The sequence below is a fragment of the Meles meles genome, chromosome 20 (genome assembly GCF_922984935.1).
Source record: "Meles meles chromosome 20, mMelMel3.1 paternal haplotype, whole genome shotgun sequence".
Lineage (NCBI taxonomy): Eukaryota > Metazoa > Chordata > Mammalia > Carnivora > Mustelidae > Meles > Meles meles.
Window position 1 is genome coordinate 39,621,701 of NC_060085.1, and position 24,860 is coordinate 39,646,560.

Consider the following 24,860-nt stretch of genomic DNA (forward strand, 5'->3'; position numbering starts at 1 on the left):
TGATAGTTATCTTCATAAAATTCTGAAGGAATTTTTGAAGGAAGGGACTTTTTGCCTTCTAATTAGATAAGGACTTGTGAAATTGTCTAGTCTAGCTTCTTCCTTCTGTCCTTCAATAATACTGTCGACAACAAAGGGTTAGCTTAAAAGTTTTATCTGCAGTTTCTAAAAGAGAGTAAGTACCACATGATAAACTACCTCCAGAATTTACAAGGATCTGTCTGGCAATTTTTCCTTACTGAATAACAATTATGTACTTCCCTCTTTTTGCTTTGGCTTCCAGGACGCTCAGAATTACATCTGATGCCCAATCAGAGCACTGGTAATAACCAATGAAGCAGCATCGGTATTTTCACATTAACTTACTCCTATATTTATTTTAATGACCTAACTGCCCAGATGCATCTTACACTGTGGACCCCTCAGATCCATTTTGGAAGCAGGTGATGTACAAAAGCATAAAATTTAAATGACCTTAAGATTAATAAAACAGGTCAGGCAACGTGGCTAGGATGAGAGGCAAGCAGAGAACAATGGGCCTAATTTTCATCCCCTTCCTGTTTGAAATGTGTAAGAGACTTAACTATTGTTACTGCTCTTCAGACTCCTCCTTAGAAGATAAAAAATTAGGAAAATTCCCCTCCTCTTCCCCACTTCACAACTGAACAGCAGGAATTAGAAATTCAGGGTAAAAAGGAAATGTGGAGATTGTCACACCGAGCCCCCCATTTCACAAATGAGGAAACTGAGGCCCAGAGAGGTGAGGTGACTTACCCGAGGCCACAGCTCTGGGAAATGACAGGCAGGACTAGAATGCAAGTAGCTTGAGATCCAGGCCAATGTGCTCTCCCACTGGGTAATGCGCACCTCAGACGACTTGGGGTAGCAGGAGGGAGGAAGAGAAGGTGACCCCACAGGCCCTAGCAACGAAAACAACAAAAAGGACTTGAGGCATTCATAAATAATTAAGCAATTAGCTGCAGCAGCTACTCCCCTCCCCTCTAGTATCCAGTCACCAAGGCAACTTGGGCAGGGTGCCTGCTGGTTGCCTAGTAACAATGTGGTCTGCTCCCTTGACATGCTCCCTAGGCATCAAAGGATTTGAGAGCTGAGAAGAGCCTTAGATGGGGGTCCCTATTCCAACACCTTCATTTTCCCCATATGGGGAAAGAGAGGCTCAGAGAAGCCGAGTAACCGGCCCAAGGTCACACAGCTACTCAGAGGCACAACTAGACTCCATTTCCAGTTGCTTTTTTCCAGTGCTTCCCATTGCACTAGGGCTATCTTGGGGACGCTGCAGATGGAGGAGAGATCTTTCCACAGTTCCTAGAAGACTGAGAAAGTAAGAGCAAGCCAGCCAGCAGCAAGAGACAGAGACCTTGAGCTCTCATATGCAATTAGCAAGAGCTGGTAATCCCATCAGCCCAACTTCCATCGTCACCATGGCAACATGGGTGAGGCGGGTACTGGTTGCCTAGGAACCAGTGGTCCTCTCTCTTCACTCTTATCCCGCTCCCTGGGAGTCACAGGAATAGTAGAATATTGGAGCTAGAAGGGAAGGCAGGCATCCTAACTCTGTTTCTGCCTTTGACTAATGAGGAAGCTGAGATGTGGGAGCACTGTGCAAGGTCACACAGCCACACAGCTAGCTAGTGACAGGGACTCATTGTTGGCCGGCCAGCCTTTCTTGAATTCCCTCTATTTGCTTCCCCTGTCACAGTACTATGTGATGGAAAACTTCACTCAGTGAAGTCAAAACACAGGAGGGGAACGGCTAGTGGTTCCCTGGAGGCACCTCTACCGCCCATCAAAATGGCGGCTGTGTCGCACATGACGCCTGCCCACAGAGCAGACAGGGCCACTGTGCACGTAGTTCAAGGCAGTGTTTCTCAAGCCAGCAAGCCTGGGTCAAAGCCCAGCAGCTCTCCCCAGACCTAGTAAACTTCTTGTCCCTCTATGGCTCAGTCTCTACATCTAAGACACAAGCATCTTGACATTCCCTGTCTCTTAAGTCATCGCTAGGAGTAAACGAGAAAACACCCATGTCAAGTGCCCGGGGTACAGTAAAGGTGCACTAATCCTAGGTACTCGTGTATTCTACAGTCAGTAAATATTTATTGCATGTCTGCTACGCAAATGCCACTGTTCTAGGCCCTTGAAATTCATTAGTGAGCAATACAGACAAAAGAAATCCCTGTCTCACTGAGCTTACTTTCCAGTGGAATGAATATAGATGTGTGTGTGTGTATAAATGAATATATATAAACACAAACACTTAAATATATATGCATATACAGTTATGCATTATATATATATATTTAAATGTTTGTTGAATGGGCGGAGGAACTCATTGCCAATATGCTATGTTTACGTTACCAGGCTCCTTCTCTAAGACTGAGAAGTTTCCTGTTTACAGGGTGTGATGCTATAAATACGCAGGGCTGTCTTGTATGTGGGAACTCCCGGTTTCCTTTCTTTTAAAAGCGCCGAATAAAAAGGAAAGCAGTAGCCACTAGATGGCAGACCTCAGTCTCTCAAGATTCAGGGGACAGGGAGGCCCAGGTCCCGCTGAAGCTTCCGCAAAGGCAGGTGTTGCAGGTGATCAGTTCCGGGGTGGGGGTGTGGAGGGGGAGAGCAGAGTGGGCAAGGGGGAGGCTTGAAACACCCCTGAGGCACTGAGGGTGTCGCGGGAGGCTATGAGGTGATTTAAGAGTTATTGCTTTTAGTGAGACCGAAGCCTGCTTTAACCAAGATCCCGCCAGGGGTAAGCCGTGTGACCTCGGTCATTTATTAACCTTGCTGAATGCCAGATTTCCTTACTCGGAAGGTGGAGGTAGCAAGAGCTCCCTCCACAGGCTGCTGTGAGGCGAGTAGGAGAAAACAGGTTTGTTAGGCACCTTATAAGCTGCACACAGGAAAAGCTCGACCCATTTTACTTGTCTAGAATCTAGAAGACCCCTGAGGGTCTGGCTCAGAGCCTCAAGTGCAAGGGAAAGGCGTAAATGAAATAGCACTTGTTGAGTATTTGCGATGAGGACACTGACATCCTTGCAACCGTTGCGCCTGGAAAATGGGACATCAGGTTTCCGCAGACCCACCCTCCACATCCATAGCTGCCTACGAGCCACGCGGTCCTGCTTCTGCTCCTCCTGCGGCGCCCGCATTGGTTTTCCTTCTTTATTCCCACCAGTAACACCCACTCCCAGTCCTCACCTCCTGAGTTCTGGCCAATCACGACAGGCTTCTGACCAGTCTCCCTGCTTCCGGCACTTGCCCCTCCACCCCCGTGCCAGACAGCAGTCTCAGCCGTTGTCTCCAAACGCCCATTCAATCGTGCCTAATGTGCTTTGCCAGCTTCCTGTTGCTTTCACCATCTCTTTCCGGTTGCAAACAGGGCTCAGGATCTTCTAGAGGCTTCCTGCCTTTCCAGCCACATGGCCGCACTCTCCCCGTTCCTCACAGGTTCTCTGCGGCCTCGAGGCATCTACGCAAGCTGTTTCCTCTGCTGAACTCGGTCCTTGGCCAGTCTCTGCTCTGTACGACCAGCTTCTTCTCCCACTCAGGCCTCCTGGGCAGGGGCTGCCCCACCATCCAGCTCCAGAGCAGGTCCTCATCCCCACTGATGACCACCCGAACGTGCGTCAGAGCTGCACGGATCTACTGCCTATCTCCCACCCCAGGACATCTGGTCCAAGAGGACCAGCCCCTGGTACCCAGCCTAGGTCTGGCCACGTGCATGGCACATTGCCAAGGTCTGTGAAGGAAAAGAACTGGGTATACAACAGCCGCTAGCTGAAAGGAGCAGTCAGTGAATCTGTTTCCCAATGTCGAGTCTTTCTCCTCTGCCGCTTTATCCGTTCTGAGGGTGGTATATTACTCTTCCTAAAAAGCACCTTTCCCCCGCTGCTGCTTTGCTCAACCTGCAGGGCTGCCTCTCTCCCACAGGCTCAAGTCTGCATCTCCATTCTAGCATTTGCAGTCTTCCTACTCCAGCCACCTTTCCGAATACATTTGCAAGTATATTTCCAAATATATTTCATTATATATACACATACCTAAATTTGCATATACTTGAAGATATATTAATATATTTCCAGCATATGTATATGTATTAACATAGAGCAAGTATATGTATTTTGAGAGATATATATATACACACATATATAAATATCTCTCTTTGGAGGCATCCTCTTCTCCTTGCTGCATCTTCAGCTCTGCCAGGGCAGGAGCTCTCAAAGGCAGGCCTGCGAGCTCCTCCCCCCGCCCCCCCGCCCCGTGCCTCCCCACTTCCTTGTGCAGCGTCTGGCACATGGGGGACTCGATTTGACTCAATGTATGATCCGTGTACTCCCCTCTCAGTAAACCTACTGTGTGCACTCTCATCTCCCCACTTTTTCCTGAGCCTTCTCTTCTCTGCCCACACAAATTCTCCATCCTTCAAGGGATGTTCTGTCATGGGAGCTCAGTGACCAAACAAAACTCCAGAAAGGGGCAAGATATCTAGGGTTCTGGAGGCATGGCTGAGCAGGTGCCCAAACCCCTTACCACGGCCTGCTTTGCTTTGGTTGGAATGAAATCCCAGTGACTTCAGGAACATTGGTTTTGTGGCCCAAGAATTCAGGTTAAGGGATCTTTGTTGTGACTGCACAGTAGTTCACTGATTGGAAGAACAATTCATATAGCTATGAAAATTAATACAGGAAACCTCATGTAAAATGGAGTCAGGAGGCCAGAGGAAGCTCTCAGCACTACCACTGTGGCTAACTGCATATCTAACAGGAAGAGATGTACATTGCAAGCCAATACACCCACCTTCACCACTACCCCAGCAGGAGGAAGGCTCTCCTCTTCCTTCTCCAGCAACAACCCACCCCCTGAGATGCAGTCACAACTCAGCCAATGGAAAGTCTCTATACTCTGAGCTCCCAGTTGACTCTAGTGGATTTTTGGTTTTTAACAGCCTTCCAGCTTCCCGCTTTCCTCTAGAGGACAGCGTTCCTCTCCTTTGTTCTCTGGACTTGCCAATGATTTGGCCGTGATTGACTTCTCCTGGATTCCAGTTCTCTGCTATTCCTGAATAAGTAACTGGAGGTTTTATATCTAAGGTTAACATAACCCACTCCTACTGCTGGCATGCAGACTGTTACCAAGGTTTGTCCCCATTACGTGCAACACTGCAACAAGTGTAATTCTCTGCAAATCACTGGCTCCTTATCACAGACTAGTTATCCAAGCTCCCCTGGCCTCTCAATCAACCAAAGCTGTGAGGGTGCTCAGGGTGGAGAATGCACCTGAAAAGGAAAGCCAGCAGGCTTCAGCTTGGTCTTTGGAAATGTTTTAAAGGGAAGGAGAGATGGTCAGTAGAGGGGCAATGTGATCAGAGGAAGACCTCCAAGTGTGTGTTCAAGCCCACACTTAACAGCTGTGTGATCTGGGACAAATCCATCAACCTCTCTGAGTCTTCTTTCTCATCAATTGAAAAATGTGTGGACTATTAATACTGGCTTCCCAGTGCTGCCTGGAGGTGAGGTCCTCCACAAGCCACAAAATGCCACACAGTCACTGGTTCTGGTTTCCTTATTACAATTCCTGGCAGAGCTAACCTGACAGCCTCTAGGCTACTTGAATACACGTGTTCTTCTTGGCACTTTTCAGAGATTTAGAGAAGAGTGTATAGAACCAGCCATCCCAGTTTGTCTGAGACTGCCCCAATTTTAGCAAAATACATCCTAGAACCCCCACCCCCAACTCCGTCCTGGGTGATCTGGAAGTGTTGGTCACGCCAGGAGCGTGTCCACAGAGTACTTGGTGGCCTGCATCCAAGCAGGAGGCCTCCAGTCCCCACTGCAAGGTGACGCTTGCTTGCATGGTGGGGTAAGTCTGCAGCAAGCTGCTTACTTCTTCATAGTGAAGAGGTTCTTCAGGGATAAGATCAGATTTTGCGCCTTCACTTACGGCTCAGAAATCACTTAGGGGAAGCTTGTGAAAGCCTGTACTCTTGAGAAAGGGCACTGTGCTTTCCAAAGCTTCATTAAAAAAAAAAAAAAAGATTTTATTTATTTATTTGACAGAGGGAGATCACAAGTAGGCAGAGAGAGAGGAGTAAGCAGGCTCCCCGCTGAGCAGAGAGCCCCATGCGGGGCTCGATCCCAGGACCCTGAGATCATGACCCGAGCCAAAGGCAGAGGCTTAACCCACTGAGCCACCCAGGCACCCCTCCAAAGCTTCATTTTTAAGCCTAAATAATCACATCATATTATGACAGAAGAAATCATCATACAGAAAAAATATAAACTTACTCAGCAAGATATTAGGAGGTGATGAGTCATGTTACAAAATGACCATCTATACCTTATTTCTGGTATTAGTCTATGTTCCTTGTGTGGGGGGTGGGGAGGGGAAGGAGGGGCGGGAGGTCACCTTTGTGTTCCTCAGAGAGTATTTTAAAGATTCCTCGTGTACTGACTATTCAACAAATATCTGGATAATGAATCTATGATTAAAACATTCATTAAAGTGAATATTAAAATATTTTATAAGTCATTTACTTCTTAAAAGCTGAGTCCTCTAAAATTTGCAAAGCTATTATCAATTGATGGGCAATTAGAAAAGGAAAATAAAGCAAGTTTGGAATAAAGCCGTATTATTTGTTTTCCCCAAAAAACTTGTAATTGCATAAAATTTTCAGAACTGCAACTACTGAGCAAAGTGCAACATTAGGAATCAGAATTTGGAAACAGAATTTGAGGTCAAAGAAATCTCTGTGGTTACTCAATCTCTTTCCATTAACCAAGTGCTAGAATTGCATACGCCCAATACATAGAGATATTGTGATTTTTTTTTCCTTCTTTCCTGTTGGCTTTCATTTTTTACATATTATGCACATGACATTAAGTTGCGTGGTATGGTATATCTTTAACAGTTCCTTAGTTTTGGGGCACCAGTCTGGTTCAATTGGAAGAGGATGAGACTACTGATCTCAGGTTGAGTGTGGAAATTGCTTAAATAAATATAAAAGTAAAGAAACAGGGGTGCCTGGCTGGCTCAGGCGGTTAAGCGGTTAAGGGTAAGTGTCTGCCTTCAGCTCAGGTGATGATCCGGGGTCCTGGGCTCAGCAGGCCCCCTGCTCAGCCAGGAGTTGGCTTCTCCCTCTGCCCCTCCCCCCACCACTCTGTTCTCTCTGGCTCACTCTGTTCTCTCTCTCTCTAACAATATCTTTAAAAAATGTGGTTTCTAATGGGAGTTATGATAAACCTGGTACCCCACAGACCACTGTGCACACGTGTTTTGTTTGGGTCACAAATATTTATCATCATTGAGCACGATCTTGGAGATAGCTAAGAATTACTTCTGTCCTTTCAAAACCTTCCAGGTCCCTCAGAGCTAAACTCTGAATTATCCTAACTTGGAGTTAAGTTTCTATCATTTCTAAAATGCCCTAAAAGGGCCCTAAAGGGGTCATTCTTTCTGGCCTTATGGACTAAAATATTTCATATGACATAAACATCATCTTGTCCATAAAATATAGTACTATCTTTTTCATGTTTTGCACAAGCATAGTTTAATGATGCAAATAATTTCCTATCATTCATTCTGAGGGAAAATCATTAATAAAACCATATTCCTTGCAAGAATCAAAATTCAGCACTAAGAGGGCACAGACCACGCATAAAGGCAAGACCTAAGTTCATAGTGAGGAAACAAGCCTAATGATTATAGTGTCCAGATGGCAATGAGTAACTGAGTCATTCTCTGTCAAATCAAATAGCATCTTAATAAGTTGTTACATCACCCTGTTGATTTGATTTAACTGGAAGATGTCAGAAAACGAGTACAACCTGCAGCAGTATCATTTCCTGGGTTCATTAGCATTTGGCCTGGGAATCCTCTCCTCTTATTCTGAAGGTGGAGTTACCTCCCCACCCAACCCCCCAATGATCTTTGGGCTTGTTTCCTTCAAAAGCAGCCCATGTTAAGAAGAGAAATACCCCTAAACTGGAATTAAATTATAGGAATTAAAAAACTGGAATCCCAGTGTCTGGTCAAATCTTCTATCAAAGAAAGAATTCAAACACTTCTTTTACCAGGCAAGCTGGTAAGTACAAGTTGTCATGGAAACAGGATGTATTCAAATTATATGAGAAATGACGTTCTTCATCTAACTAGGTGTTCATCTCCTCTAAATGGGGAGAAATTGTTGTAGCTGAAATCCATTATATTTCTTTCAAATCTGCGTTAAAAACAATCATTTCCTTTATCTTATATAGGAATACACAGACACAAAACCTCACTCTCATAAAAGGGAGAATTAAAATTACTTGCAAAGGAACTGGTGCGTAAATAAAAAGACATAAAATGAAAATGAATCCCCTGATATAAATGATATAAATCTCCTGACACATAGTGAAGGGGTGGGAGGAGGGAAACCAGAGAATATAATACATCCTTCACCTGCAATGGGACATATTTTTCTTCAGTAGCATTAGTGACTATTTGTTATAGAATGATCTAGGCCAGCACAGTCCTCTGGAACTTAGGGTGGCTTGTTACTTGTCACTGCCGCTGATTAGAGCAGAGGTCCTCGTTCATTTACACACACCTACAGAAGACACAGAAGAAAGGCAATGCTGTGCCGAGCAGGTATTTCCTACTACTTAATAAGATAATTACTAAGAAACCCATGGAATAAGCTAATTTTGTAGGGAGGGATTTACAGCATGGAAGCCCCACGAGGCCACTGTTGTACCTAAGAGGCAGCCTGAAATTCTTTTTCGATCAAGGTAATCCTGGGGAAAACTCTTTTAATTTTTTTCAGGTGAAGATAATTTCTCTACTTCCCTCCAAAAAGAGAAAACAGATTTTTTTTTAATTTTTGCAGCCTAGAATACTGAGGTGTCAAGAAAACCTATATAGCACTGAAGACAATAATAATTCAAATCAAAATGCCAACAGCTCCAAAATAAACAAAGAATTCTTAAAACTCAACAAGAAGAAAATGAACAGCCTAATTTTAAAATGGGCAAAGATCTGAACAGACAGCTCACCAAAGAAAATATACAGATGGCAAATAAGCATATGAAAAGAGGCTTCACATTGTCTGTCATTGGGAAACTGAAAATTAAAGCAACGAGATTCCATTCCACTACACACCTATCAGAATGACCAAAACCCAAAACACTGACATCACCAAATGCCCCTGAGGACGTGGAACAATGGAAACCCTAATCACACTGGTGGGAACGCAAAATGGTACAGCCACTTTGGGTGACAGTTTCCAGTTTTCCATAAAACTAAATGCACTCTTACCATATAATCCAGCAATACGGCTACTTGGTATTTACTCAAAAGTAGTTGAAAATGTGACCGTACAAAAATCTACCCCCAGACGTTTATGGCAGCTTCATTGACAGTTGCGAAAATATGGAAGCGACCAAAACGTGCTTCAGTAGGTGAGTGGGTAAATGGAAGTAGTACGCCCATCAAATGAAATAGCATTCAGTGACAAAAAAGAAATGGATTATCAAGCCATGAAAAGACACGAGGAAGCTTAATTGAATATTACCAAGTGAAAGAAGTCAACCTGAAAAGGCCCTATACCATATCAGTCAAAACAGATGATACTCTGGAAACCGCAAAACTACGGAGATAGCAAAAGGGTGAGTGGCTGCCAGGGGTTAGGGGAAGGGAGAATCAACAGACCAAGCAAAGGGGATATTTTAGGGCAGTGAAACTCTTTTGTATGATACTACCATGGTGAGTACATGTCATCATACATCTGCTGAAACCCACAGAATGTATAAGACCAAGAGTGAACCCTAATGTCAACTATGGATTTGGGGTGATAATGATGCCTCAATGTAGATTCACTGATTAAATTAAATGTACAGATCTAGGGGAGGATTTTGATAGTGCGGGAAGTTGCATATGTGCATGTTTAAGGGAAATTCTGTACTTTCTGCTTGATTTTACTGTGAACCTAAAATGCTTTAAAAATAAAGGCCATATTCAGGTCATGATCCCAGGGTCCTGGGATCAAGCCCCGCATCGGACTCTCTGCTCAGCAGGGAGCCTGCTTTCTCCTCTCTCTCTCTCTCTGCCTGCCTCTCTGCCTACTTGTGATCTCTGTCTGTCAAATAAGTTAAAATTTTTTAAAAATCTTTAAAAAAAAATAAAGGCTATTAAAAAAAAAAAAACTACCAACAATGACAATAGGTACCGTTTCATGAGTGCTTAACCATATTCCACATTTACTTATCTATTCCACATATCAGTCCTGTAGGTAGGTATGATTATCATCCCTATTTTATACACTGGAGGCTCAGAAGGGTTGAAAAACATTCACACAGCAAGAGGTGGAGTTCAAAGCCAAGTCAGTCTGGTTCCAAGTCTGTGTTCCTACATTTGCAAACTCACCTCCGGAGGACAACCTCCGGAGGACAAGTTCCACCTCCCTCCATTTATCTCTCTAACATTTAAAAGATGAGATGTGCCTTTGACTTAGGGAAGTTTTCACATTATGCCCCCAAGTGTTTAAAACTAGAACACTGTGGAAAGGGGCCTGTGTACCTGGTGTACACAGCATATGTATACCTATTAAATAACGATATGGAATTTGGTGAACAATGGAGTTGAACTACAAATGAACAATAGTGGAGCATTTGCCATAGGGTTGGTTGAATCATTTTTAGAGAGGAGCTGCTTAAGAGAGGTAAACCCACTGGTCTACGAATCTCCGTGAACTCCAGACACAAAATCATAAAAAAATTACACTGAGCCAGAGCATAATCAAATTGCTCAATACCAGAAAAAAAAAAGACACATTATGAACAGAGAAACAAAAATAAAGATTTGAAAAGATTTTTCATAGGAAATAATAAAAGCAAGAAGATAGGGAAGCAGTCTCCTTACTTAAAGTACTGAAAGAAAAAAAAAGTTAACCTAGAATTCTAGATGCAATGAAATGTCTCTTCTGAAACAATGGGAAAGAATGCTGCCTCCCAAAAGATGGAGTCGACATGCTTTTCCCAATTCCTTGTACTTGGTACAGTGAAAAATCCTGAATACTGCGTATAAACTAAACAGAAGAGGACTGTGAAAAGTGGCAAGAAGGTGGCACACCAGCTAGGAGCCTTGGCACCCAAGGAACACCATGGTGGTGAGTGCTGTGGGTTTTCTTTGTGCCTCATATATCCCAGACTTGGAGCTGGAAGAGCTGGCATCCTCGAAATGCCAATGAACAGAGGCAGATAAAGCCCAAGAAAAATTGGCTTTCTCTCTAGCCAAAGGACAAGAAAAGCAGCAGCCTGCCAAGAAAGAAAACTTTCAGACAAGAATTGCTGTACACCAGCCAAACACCACAGAACAACTATGATCCCATCTCCCACCCAAGTCATCAAGGCCAACACCATCATGGGGGGAGGAGATTAAACAAAGAAACAATGACAAGAACAAAAAAACCTCTCGTGATCCAATAATATGCCGTCTATTAAAAAAAACTCGCTTCAAACAAACAATATGGGTAGGATGAAAAGGATAGCAAAAGATATATCATGTAAACATTAATCTAAAAAATGTTAAGAGTGGTTATATTAATATGTTAAAGTAGACTTCAAAGCAAAGTTTACTAGAGACAAAGATACCACATAATGAAGAACAATCAACTCAAGAAGACAATGACCCCGAGTACGTGTGCACCAAACAACAGAGCCTCAAAATACAACAAAGAAAACCCTGAAAGGGTGGAAAGGAGATGGACAATTACATTTCAGAACTTAAACACCCCACTATCAGCAATTGATAGAAATACTAGGCAGAAAATCAGCAAGCAAGGAAGAAAGGTTCCAAAAGTTTCCAGAAGAAATGAATAACACAGTTTAGCCAACAGTATGTAAGTGACATATACTGCACTTTAGCAGAATACACATTTTTTTAAGATTTTATTTATTTATTTGACAGACAGAGATCACAAGTAGGCAGAGAGGCAGACAGAGAGAATGGAGGAAGCAAGCTCCCTGCTGAGCAGGGAGCTGGATGCGGGCTGGATCCCAGGACCCTGGGATCATGACCTGAGCTGAAGGCAGAGGCTTTTAACTCACTGAGCCACCCAGGCACCCAGAATACACATTTTTTTTAAATGCTCCTGGAATATTCACCAATGTAGATTACATCCTGTATATAAACAAACCTCAACAAATTTAAAAGAAACCACTAATAGAAAGACAACAGGAAAATTTCCAAACACATGAAAACTAACAGTATACATATAAATAATCCATCGGCTAAAGGGAAATCTCAAAGAAAATTAAATATACATACAACTAAATGAAAATGAAAATATAACATACAAACATATGTCAGATGCAGGTACACACAGCTGAAAGGGAATTTTAGAGTGTGAAATGCTTACTTTACAAAAGAAAAAAAGTCTGACATCAATAACATAAATACCTACATTAAGAAACTAAAAGGAGGGGCGCCTGGGTGGCTCAGTGGGTTAAAGCCTCTGCCTTCAGCTCGGGTCATGGTCCCAGGTCATGGTCCCAGGTCCTGGGATCGAGCCCCGCATCGGGCTCTCTGCTCAGCAGGGAGCCTGCTTCCACCTCTCTCTCTCTGTCTGCCTGCCTCTCTGCCTACTTGTGATCTCTGTCTGTCAAATAAATAAATAAAATCTTTACAAAAAAAAAAAAAGAAACTAAAAGGAGATGAGTAAAGTAAACCAAATCAAGAAGATGGAAGGGAAAAAACAGCAAAAATTAAAAAAAAAAAAAAGAAAGATATTTACAGACATCCAAAAGCTGAAAGTATCCATCACTAGCCAACCCATGCTACAAAGAATGTCACATGAAGTTCTTCAAGAAAAAGAAAAATCATACCAGAAGGGAAATTATATCTACAGAAAGGAGCGAAGAGTACGGGAAATGGTAATCACATGGGTAAATAGATGAAAATTTTCCTTACATTTAAAATCTCTTAAAAAGGCAGTGGACTAAAAAAATAAAAAAATTTTAAAAAGTAAAAGAAAGTGGACTGTCTAAACAACAAAACCCCACAAAAAACAAGGCAGTATGAGATTTAAAACACACACACACACACACACAAAATATGTGACAATAGCACAAAGTTTGGAGAAATGAAAGTACACTATCTGTAAGCTTGTATACTATATGTGTAGAGGTACAGTATCCCCTGAAGATAGGCCATGGTACATTGAAGACTACACTATAAACCCTAAATAAAGCACTAAAATAACAAAGAAAAAGATTATAGCTAATAATCCAACAAAAGAGACAAAAAAAAAAGAAATCATAAGGAACATCTAGTTAATCCAAAAGTAGATATAAAAACAGGGAAAAGGGAACAATGATCAAGTAAGACAAGTAAAATATAGCAAGATGATAGATTTTGATCTTACTGCATTAAAATTCACATTAAATGTAAACAGTCTAAATATCTTAATTAAATGCTGGGATTGTCAGACTGGATAAAATAGCAAGACCTACCAGTAATACTCCCTTCCAGAAATACACTTGAAATGTAAAGACAGAAATAGGTGAAAAGTAAAAGGATTAAAATGTTTTCCTTTCTACAGGTAGTATACAAAAACTTTCAAGTTAACAAATACTTATTGAGCACCTACTATGAGCCAAGGGTGTATGAGAAAAATTGTTAAGAGAACAAAAGAATTGTAAGAACTCATTCAAAACCACACACATGAGGACATGCGCAAACACAGGTGCACACCCTAAATCCCAGGTTTAAACTGTAAGCAAAATTGTAAAGTTACCTTGATCCTTAGCTTGATTTCATGAACATAATCTACCATAAAATAATTTTAAAATAAAAAAAATAAGAATAAAAAGATATACTGTGCTACTTCTTATCAAAAGTAAGCTGGAGATGCTATATTAATATCACACTAAGAGAATTTTAGACCAAAGAACAGTATGGAGAATGAAGAAGTTAAATTAATTATATAAACAAGTTAGTTCACCAAGATGACATAACAATTCCAAGCATTTTTACTCCTGACCACATAGCTCTAAGATACATGAAGAAAAAACTGTTAAAGCACAAGGACAAATATTTGAATCCACACTTACAGCCTAAGATTTTAACACTCCTCTCAGTAACTGATAGAATGGGTAGACAGAAAATCAGTAAGAATATAAAATATTTTAACTTTATTGAATATAAAAAACTCAAATTAACCTGGTTGTCATTTACAGAATATTCTACCCAACAACCACACAATATATATTCTTTAAGGGGCACATGGAATGTTTAGCAGGACAAACCATACTCTGGGCCATTAAAACAACTCTCAATAAATGTAAAAGAACTCAAGTCATACAAGTATGTTTTCTGATACATACATACAAAAAATTAATAATAGTAATATCTCTGAGAATCCCCAAATATTTATAAACTAAATAAAGCACTTTTATATAACCTATGGTTTAAAAAAGACACAAAAAAGAAATTAGAAAATACTCTGAAATACAGGACTTCTGGGTGGCTCAGTTGGTTTAGTGTCTGCCTTCAGCTCAGGTCATGATCTCAAGGTCCTCAGATCGAGTCCCTTATGGGGCTCCCTGCTCAGCGGAGAGCCTGCTTTTTCCACTGCCTCTCCCCCTGCTCTTGCTCTCTCTCTCTCTCAAATAAATAAATAAAATCTTAAAAAGAAAGTATTTTGAAACGAATGCATATGAAAACACACAGGTCAAACTTGTGGGATGCTGCTAAAGCAGTAAATTTATAGTAGAATTTACAACACAAATTTAGGGAAGAATTTATAATACAAATGCTTAAGTAATGGTCTCAAATCAATGACCTTGATCATTAAATCATGTTAAGAAACTAAAATGAAGAGCAAATTGGACTCAAGAAAGGAAATGATAGAGATCATAGTAGAAACCAGCAAGTAGAAAACAGAAAATCAATGAACCAAAAACATAGTTCTTTGAGATAAAACAAAAAATTGATCAACCTTCAGTCAGACTGTTCAAGGAAAAAAACTGAGAAAAAATTCAGCAAAATCAGGAAAGAGGTGATATTAACACAGAGTCTATAGATAATAAGGGAATTCTACGGATAATGGGGGAAGATTATTAACCTTATGACAATGATAACATTGATAAGCTGGACAAATAACATGAAAGACACAAACTACCAAAGTTTACTGAAGAAATAGATAACTCCAACTGCCATACATCATACATACATACACACATAACTCAAATTGCCATACATCATACATACATACATACATACCTCAAACTGCCATGCATATACCATACATACATACAAGAAATGACATATATAGTTAAAAACCATCCCACAAAGAAAACTTGCTCAAATGGTTTCACTGGCGAATTCTACCAAACACTTAAGGGAAAAATAATACCAAGCACAAAAACTCTTAAAAAAAAAATTGTAGGGACACCTGGGTGGTACAGTTGGTTGAAGGGCTGACTCTTGGTTTCAGCCCAGGTCATGATCTCAGGGTCGTGAGGCTGAGCCCCATGTCAGGCTCCACATTCGGCACAGAGTCTGTTCAGGACTCTCTCCCTCTTCCTCTGCCCCTACCCAGCTAAAATAAATAAGTGTTCTTAAGAAAAATGTAAAGGAGGGGTACTTCCCAACTCATTCCATTAAGCCAGCCTCACCCTCAGAACAAAAAAAAAAAAAAAAAAAAAAAAGTAAAGAATCAATAACCTTCATGGATACAGATGCAAAAATTCCAAACAAAATTTTAGCAAGTAGAATATGAGAATCTATAAAAAGGATAATGTATCATGACCAACTGGGATTTCTCTCCGGAATACAGCTTGGTTTAACATACGAAAGTCAATCAATACAACACGTCACTTAACAAATTATACTAGCAAATCCATGTGATCATTTCAATAGATGTCAAAAGCTGACTATCATTTTTTATTTAAAAAAAAAAAAAACCCTCAGCAAAACAGGAATAGAAAGGAACTTTCTCATCTATAGGCATCTACAAAATCCTACAGCTAATATCAAACTTACTGGTGAAAACACGAATGCCTTCTCTTGACATGGGGAAGAGACCTATAAGGTCTGCTCTCATCACTTCTATTTAACACTGTACCAGAGGTTCCAGCCAGTACAATAAGGCAAGAAAAAGAAATAAAAAGTATCTGGATTGAAAAAGAAAAAAAGAAAAATGTCTTTATTTGGTGATAATACATTTATCTATGTGAAAAAAAACCTCACAGAACTTACCCACAAAAACTACTAGAATTGGTAAGCTTAGCAAAGTTTCAGGATGCAAGATAAATACACAAAAATAAATTATGTATTTACATAATGGCATTGAGAGTTGGAAACTAAAGTTTTTCAAAATGCCATTTATAATACTGTGATAAATATGAAATGTTTATGAAAACATCTGACAAAAGATGTAAAGAACTGAGTGCTAACAACAGAAGATTACCGAGAGAAATTAAAGAAGATTTAAATAAGTAGACAGATATGCCTTGCTCACATACAGAAAGCTGTACTATCATTAAAATGTCAATTCTCCCCACACTGATCTACACACAATCCCAATTAGAATCTCAACAGACCTTTCTGTAGAATTTGATAACTTGATTCTAAGATCCATATGTGAATGCTTATGACTTAGAACAGTCAAAACAAATTGAAAAAGAACAAATCTGGAAAAATAACACTCCCTGATTTTAAAGCTTATTAAAAGGCCACAATAATCAATAAAGTGTGGTATTGGCATCAAGCTAGAGAAAGTGAACAGAAGAGAGTGTCCAGAAATAGACAGAGACATATATGAACAATTGATTTCTTTGACCAAGATGCAAAGGCAATTGCATGAACAGTAATGGTCTTCCAACAAAGAGTGCTGGAACAAGAGGATATCCATGTGCAAAAAATAAAACAAAAACTTCAAGCCATATCTCACACCATTTACAAGAATTGGCTCAATGCAGAGCATAAAACTAAATGTGAAACTTAAAAAAAAATAAAACTTCTTGAAGCAAACATAGAAAAAAATCTTTGTGACTCTGGTGTAAGCAGGAACTTCCTAGGAAAGGGACCAAAAACACATCTATAAAGTAATCCAAATTGATACATGAGATTTTTTGAAAATTAATATCTTCTGCTCTCCAAAAGACACTATTGAAAGAATAAAAAGAGAAGCCACAGACCAAGAGAAAATATTTGTGACTCATGGGTCTGAAAAAGAACTTGCTTCTAGAACACATAAAGAACTCTCAAAAGTCAATAAAAATAAGTGACTTAAGGAAAAAAAATACAGACAAAAATTTAAGCAGACTTCTCAGAAAAGAAGATACATGGATGGGAGATAAGCCCATGAAAAGGTGCTCAATGTCATTAGTCATCATTTCCAACCTGGTAGAATTCTGTTCCCAGCCACACTACGACAGAATAAAGGCAAAATACGGGCATTTTCAGAGGTGTAAAAGCTTAAAACAGTTACTTCCAAATCACCTTTCTCAGGAAGTTTCTGATGTACATACAACCACCCAAGCATGAAACGAAAGAACAAAACGAGAAAGGGAAAGATGTGGGTGCCAGGAAACGGGAGCTGTGACACAGCGGGGGACTGCAGATGCCAGCATGATTTTGATGGAAAGTGCGAGGGCAACAGCTGTGCAGAAAGCTGTCCAGACCAGAAAGAAGAGGAACAAGGTTCCAGGAGAGAGGTCTCCAGGGATGAAAACACTCCCGATCGACCAGAGGATGAGAAACTTCAAGATTCTGCCAGAAAGTCAGAGGTCAAAGCGGCACATAACACATTAAGGGCGGGGAGGGGGAAGAGAAGACAATTATTCACTTTAAGGAACACAGTACGGTGGTACAACTGATACAACGCAATTATGTGATTCCCCTGTGATCTACACTATCCCACACGGAATCTCATGGTCCCACATCTCACTAATGCTAAGTGGACTTGACCTTGTACTCATTAAGTGAGCTTTATGCAGGTTAGAAAGCAATTTAAGAGTGGCGGGGGTTAGGAGGAGGGTTCAGAGAAATGGAGCTCTTTAACCATCATGTCAAATAAGAAATGTGCCCAAGTCATACCTTCTGTGTGACTTGTTTCACTGTCCAAACCTGTCTGCCGTGTCTCTAAGGTAAGCCTGGGTCTTATTCTTGAAGCTGCTCTCCCCAAACAATGGTAATAATTCTGGCCAATGAAAAGAGTCTGTCTCTATCTCATCTAAATCAAAACCCAGTGCCAAGGCTGGCGGGTAGGGGGAGAGAAAGAATTGGTACGCGTGTGGGATGTGTACGCGTACAGAGGGTGGGTATTTTAAATAGTCACTTTTCTTTCTCATTACAAGAAAGTCGTTGCATAATAGGTAAGATAGCAAATCAAGAAATAGGAGGTACATCTCTAGAGATGTGTCTTGTGGGTCTCCGTTCCACAGCTCAGAGCATTTTATAAGGATGTGCCCCACAATCTGTTATCTTACAAATCACCGTCTCGGTGGTTCCTGGTCTGGACAGTAACAGTGTTCAATGCACAATCTGACTTCTGAGTCAAGAGGACAGAGGTGGAAGAGAGGATTATAGCAGCAGAGCTCTGCCACGTGCGGTTCATACCCTTAGTCCACACACAGCAGGGGCACAGTCCAGGGACAGATGTGACCCTACAGTCTTCTGCATGCACAGAAGCACCCTTCCAGGGGGTCACACTCCATCTCTAAAAAGCCAAGTTTAGGGTCACATCATGACTGAAACCACTAGAGGGAGTTTCAACAGCTATTAAGCATAGTGGGAAAGAGAGAGGTCACCTAAAAGGCGGCTTTTTTTCTCACTTTGAGCCGTGGCTGTAAATCTTAAGGGAAAAAAATGACAGAAATACAAAAAAGAGAGAGAGAATTTAAATGGTGATAACATGTTAGTGCAGATTTTTGCTTCTTTTCCATATTGGAAGGGTTCATTTTCAGGGGATTAAAATACTGCCTACAACACAATAGTTTTTCTCAACTCTCAGGTGGTGCAACCCGCAGCTTAATATTTATATGATATCAACAGGTTTCCTTTGTTACGAATTCATCAATGCAGCCCCGTACGTATTTGCTGAGCACTCGGGCCCATTAGGCCAGACGGTCTCAGTTGTAACCTTGCTTCGCCGCTTTGTGCTGTGTGACCACAGACTTTGTGTGATTAACTGCTCTCATTAACATGAGACTCTGGGCCCTGCTTCTGTAAAACAGGGGTACAGGGCTTTGTAGGAGTAAATTGCATAATGTATGCAAAACCCCTCTAGAACATGAGTGGGTCTAAAAAAGACTAGTTTTCTAGTGGGCAGACAGCACAATATAAAGTGACTAAATAAGAATTTAACCCCCTCCTTCCAAGTTCACTTCTGCATTAAGGCATGTAAAAGCTGAAGCCGACCACAGAGGCAACATGTGACCACAGGGGAAGGCACCACTTATTTCTGTGGTTCACCCCAGGAAAGGACATATGAATTCATACCTTAAAGGCCTACATTCACTCAGAAAGCAGGAACAAGAAGTTCCCATTGTTTTCCAGGGCCCTATCCGCCATTCATTCATTCATTTTTAAGTAGGCTCCACACCCACTGTGGAGCCCAGCTGGGGCTTGAACTTCCAACCCTGAGATCAAGACCTGAGCTGAGATCAAGAGTTGGGCGGGTAACTGACTGAGCCACCTCGATGCTCCACCATCTACCTTTCAGAAAGGACACTGCCAAAGGACACAGAGGTGACCTGACTCTATTATGAATTTTTTCACAATTCCATATTTTCTTAGGACATTTACAGAGTTGGGGAACTACCAACACCACCTGAGTTTAGAACATTTTCAGCATCCCCCAAAACAAACCCAGTAACCCATTAGCAGTCATTCTCTAATCTCTTCTACCCTCAGCCCCTGGCAACCGCCAACTTACTTTTTGTCTACATGGACTTGTCTATTTGACATTTCGTATACACAGAAACCTATAGTACATAGTCTTCTGTACTTGGGTTCTTTCTTTCAGCACAATGTTTTCAAGGTTCATCCGTACTGCAGCAGATAACAGCACTTCATTCCTTTCTATGAGCGGGTATTCCATTCTATGGACCCGCCATATTGTGTTTATCCATTCACCCACTGACGGACATTTGGATTGCTTCCTCCTCCTGGCCCTTCTGAAAAATGCTTCTATAAACAGTTGCGTATGAATTTTTATGTGGACATTCTTTCATTTCTCTTGAGTATATATATCTAGGAGTCTAAGTGGGTCATATGGTAACTCTATGTTTAACTTTTTGAGGAACTGCCAAACTATTTTTCCGAAACACCTACATCAAACTACATTCTTGCAGGAGGGTTCCAATCTCTCCACCTCATCACCAGCATGTTATTGTCTTTTTGATAACAATCATCCTAGTTGGTATGAAGTCGTATCTCACTATGGTTTTGATTTGCATTTTCCTAAAGACTAAAGATGTTAAGCATTTTTCCTTGACTTTATTGGCCATTTGTGTATCTCTGGGAAAATGCCTATTCAACTCCTTGGCCCATTTTTTAAAAATTGGGTTATTTGTCTTTTTATTGTTGAGTTATATGAGTTCTTTATATATCCTGTACACAAGCCCCTCACCAGATGTAACTGAAAATATTTTCTCCAATTCTATAGGTTGTCTTTTCACTTTCGTGAAGGTATTCTTTGAAGAACAAACTTTAAAAGTTTTTAATAAAATCCAATTTATCTATTTTTCATTTTTTAAATTTATCTCTTTGCTGGTGTATCAAAGAAATCACTGCCGAATCTACAGTCACGAAGTCATGAATATTTCCTCCTATGTTTTCTGCTAAGAGTTTTATAGTTTCGGCTCTTGCTTCTAGGACTATGATCCCTTTTGTGTCAATTTTTGTATATGGTTTGAAGCAGGGGTTCACCTTCATTCTTTTGCATGTGCAGAATCCCGACCACGAAAAGAGTTTTCACCGCAGTGTTACACTACACCACATGTACGCACATGAAGATACTCATTCAACATATACAGGCAGCAAGAACAATATTTGAGATAGGAGCTGACCACTTTCTTCCCCTAGTTTCCAAACTATTCTTTCCCAACATTCAAGTACAGAGCAGGCAGCCTTCCTTTCCTACCACAGGTTTATGTCAAGGTGGCCTCCTGGCTTTTATTTTTCCAAACACCTAAATTCTGGAAGCACAGATTCCTAGGAGAACTGACCCAATTCTAGAAACACAAGGAAGGACTGGTTTTTCCCACTGTCGGAGTAGATAGGGAGTCTCCAGGGATGAAGCAGAAGGGAGGAGAGGGGAGGTTCTGAGAGACAGGGAACCCGCACTTGGCGTCTCAGACATACTGCTGAGAGGTTGTGTGGCTACATTGATAACATGGGCATCTCCGCTCAGGTTCTCAACCCTAAGTCTGGCAGGAGGCGCTAAGAATCACAAAACTACAATGACTAACCAAACATTGGATGGAATACCCGACCTACACAGGCACGCACTCTCCTTAAGGACGGCCTACCGTGCAGTGTGGGACTGCACACCCCGAGAAAGCAGGCGTCACGATGAAACCCAAGAAGCACTGAGAAGTTTACATTTTCTCTCCCCACCAGCAAGGTAAAATGGTCATTCAGAGTCAGAAACGAGGTTCCTAGGAAGCAGGGCATGAGAAATGTACCCTTGATTTTACAGACTGACCTTCACACCTGCCACTCAAATTCTGAGGAACCTCTATGTATATGGCATCCTGTTATTCTAAGCTGGGGCAAAAAATACAGAAGCTCATCAAGACATGGTTAGCCAAGGCTAGTGTGGTAACAGCAAAAAGAGTTACTGTAGTAGTCACTTATTACACACCATCTGTGTGCACACGCAATGCTTATACTCTTTGTAATGGTTCACATTGACAATCTTTCTCAGAACAGGCCTTTGAGATTCAGAGGTTTAAAGCACGCAAGGGACTTGGCTAAGGATGCACCCTTGTAATGTGTGGGGCTTAGATGTGAACCCAGGTACACTAACTCCCAGTCCCTTTCCATTCCTACAGTTATGACTCCCTCCCATGGAGAGGCGAGTGGGAGAGCTCTCCTTTGATAACCCAATATCCAATAGGTATAGACTCTAGCTCATGTTTTCTAAGAGTTAGGATGGGCTTAAATCAAACCAGTCTTCTCTGACTCAGTATTCAATGCACCCATTGGCAGGCAACTCGTCAGGGATCTGAAGTTGGACAAGAGAGATCAGCCAAATTGGCTTCCATGACCATGGGACCCATGACTTTGAGTCTAACTGTCAAGATGCGTCAACCAGTTCCTCCAGTTTGGATTCCCAATACCATTGACACTGCCTACAGGTGCAGCAAAAGAAGAGACATAATTGATTTGGGGGTAGAATCCCAACTTTTCTATCTACGTGCAAAAGGAAGAATTTGGTTATACGCAGAACAGACATTTTGGTTACAGAAAAAAGTCTCATAGAGCTGTTTTGCTTTGAAATGCAGCAACTTAAGTCTGTGCCTTAGAAACTACATTTTAAATTCTTGTCTGATGCTTCCTAGAAATAATAAAAGGAAAATAAGTTGGTTCTGGCAATAAAATGTTAATAGTTTTTCCTTAAGTATTAATCTACGGAACAAATGTTGAGAATGAAAGCAGCAGTCATGTAAATGCTGTGAGAGCCATGATATATGTATTTTCTTTTGCTGCTTCTGCTATTTGATCTTGGGCAAATAACTAAACCAAATCTCGAATCCCAAGCAGAAGCATATTGAACCACAGAGAGAAATAGAAAACACACGGAAATCTAAGTTATAAGAGACAGATGTCCCTCCTTTTGTGTCCTTTTCTGAGGAATAAACTCACCCCATTTGGGATTATATAATCATTTAACTTTCATTTTCTCACTGACACACTGAATATCACCACTGATGACCTCCAGAAACCAGTTCGTCCACCGTCCTGTCTTCTACGTCTTGTAAATGGCAACATTTGAGATTCCGTGAGGTGAAGTGACTTGTCCAATGTCATGTGTTCATCAGGACAATTAATAGTATTATTTCAACTAACCGATCTAAGAGTGAAAAGACCTGGATGCTCCTTTGCACTCAGCCATTAATGAGACTCTATAAAATAAAAGCGTCAGATTAGATGGTTTTGAAAACTCCTTCCCTCTCTGAAGGGGCTATAAATCTGTGAACATGGACTTCAGTAGTTCTTGCTTGTTTTTCTTTCCAGAAACTCAGGAACTTTCTTTGCAGCTATGATTAAGACTAAGTTATGAGTTTGAGAGTCGAGACTCTGCCTCCCAACCCCAGCCCTTACATGTATGAGGAGGGAAACCTGAACAGATTACCTAACCTGTCCGCCTCATCTGCAAAGTGACGACTGTCCCAGTACCTAATACATCCCGGCCCTCACAATGATTAAATGAGGTAACATTTAACATGGGGGCTTCAGGGGTTTCAGCATGGCCCATGGTACAAAGCAATTACTCCGTAAAGAGAGGCTGCCATTAACATGACAATAAAGGAACCAGATTTGGTGTCTTTGTCTGGGTTCTAAGAAGGCATTCCTTCCTCAGGGCAGAAGCAGCCCAAGTGCTAAGGTTCACTTCAAGGCAGGATCTCATTCTTGGCTATGGTCTGGCTTTCAAAAAAACCAAAACCAAACAAACAAACAAAACCAAACCCAACCAAACAACAACACAATTTCCCAATCTCCTTTCCTGCTAGGGGTAGCCAGTGATGTGTTTGTAATAAGAGAGGACTTCTAGGGGTCCCTGGGTGGCTCAGTGGGTTAAAGCCTCTGTCTTCCGCTCAGGTCATGATCCCAGGATCCTGGGATCGAGCCCTGGCAGGCTCTCTACTTAGCGGGGAGCCTGCTCCCCCCCCCCACCTGCTTCTCTGCCTACTTGTGATCTGTCTGTCAAATAAATAAATAAAATCTTAAAAAAAGAGAGAGAGAGAGAGAGAGAGAGAGAGAGAGAGAACTTCTAAAATGCTCTCCAGAGGGGGCCTACTTAAATGGCAGGAACACTTTTGCACTTCCCTACTTTTCTCTTGTTTTTGCCTGGAATGCAGAAGCAATGGCTGGAGCATCAGCTGCTTATGGGTCCTAAGGGAGGGCTAAAAGACTTTCAGAGATTTGGTCCTTGAGCCAGTAATTCAATGCCAGCAACCACTGACCTCTGGACTTCTTGTTTCATGAGGAAAATAGACACACGTTCACAGTCAGGCTACCAGTATCAATATGCAATTCTTAGCCAAAATATCCTCCAAAATCTATTTCTCTTTTCTGTCAACAAATATTGCAGACCTACAAGGTCATCCACCTATTTGTACCTGGCCCCTTTAGGCGTCCTAAGACAGACTGTCATTGGCCACCACTTAAATTTTTACAAAAGGTCCAAACTGTCCTCAAGGTCCTTGTTACTCGGTGTGGTGTGAGGAGCAGTAGCATTAATGGCACCTAGGAACTTGTTAGAAATGCAGTCTCTGGCTCCATCCCAGACCTACTGAGTCAGAATCTGCATTTTAACAGGATCCCAGTGATTTCTGTGTACATTACAGTCTGAGACTCAGACTAGACTTCCAGGCTCTACTCTGTCCTTCCTCTTTATTAAGCACTACTGCCAAAAGAATCTTCCTGAAGCACAACTCTAACAATATCACTCTCCTTGGGATACTTCAGGTCACCTCACTGCCTATAGACTAAAGTTTAGACTCCTTAGCCTGATGGTCAAGGCCTTCCACAAGGTTATGTTCTCCTGGAAATGCCCATCAGAGGGCCGGTCATGCACACGGTAGGTGGGCAATAAATAATGTTCTGTGTAAAAGAAAAAACAATCAGGGTACCTG

At 41.4% G+C, this 24,860-nt stretch overlaps 1 protein-coding gene across 2 annotated transcripts in view; it reads right to left on the bottom strand.

The window, feature by feature from the left end:
- The window catches only part of EIF4E3 (eukaryotic translation initiation factor 4E family member 3), a 70,931-nt gene that overhangs the window by 44,276 nt on the left and 1,795 nt on the right, over positions 1-24,860 (bottom strand). For both annotated transcript variants that reach the window (XM_045990437.1, XM_045990436.1), the window contains exon 2: positions 775-920. The gene's annotated coding sequence lies outside the window, so the exon portion shown is untranslated. The remainder of the gene's footprint in view (positions 1-774; positions 921-24,860) is intronic.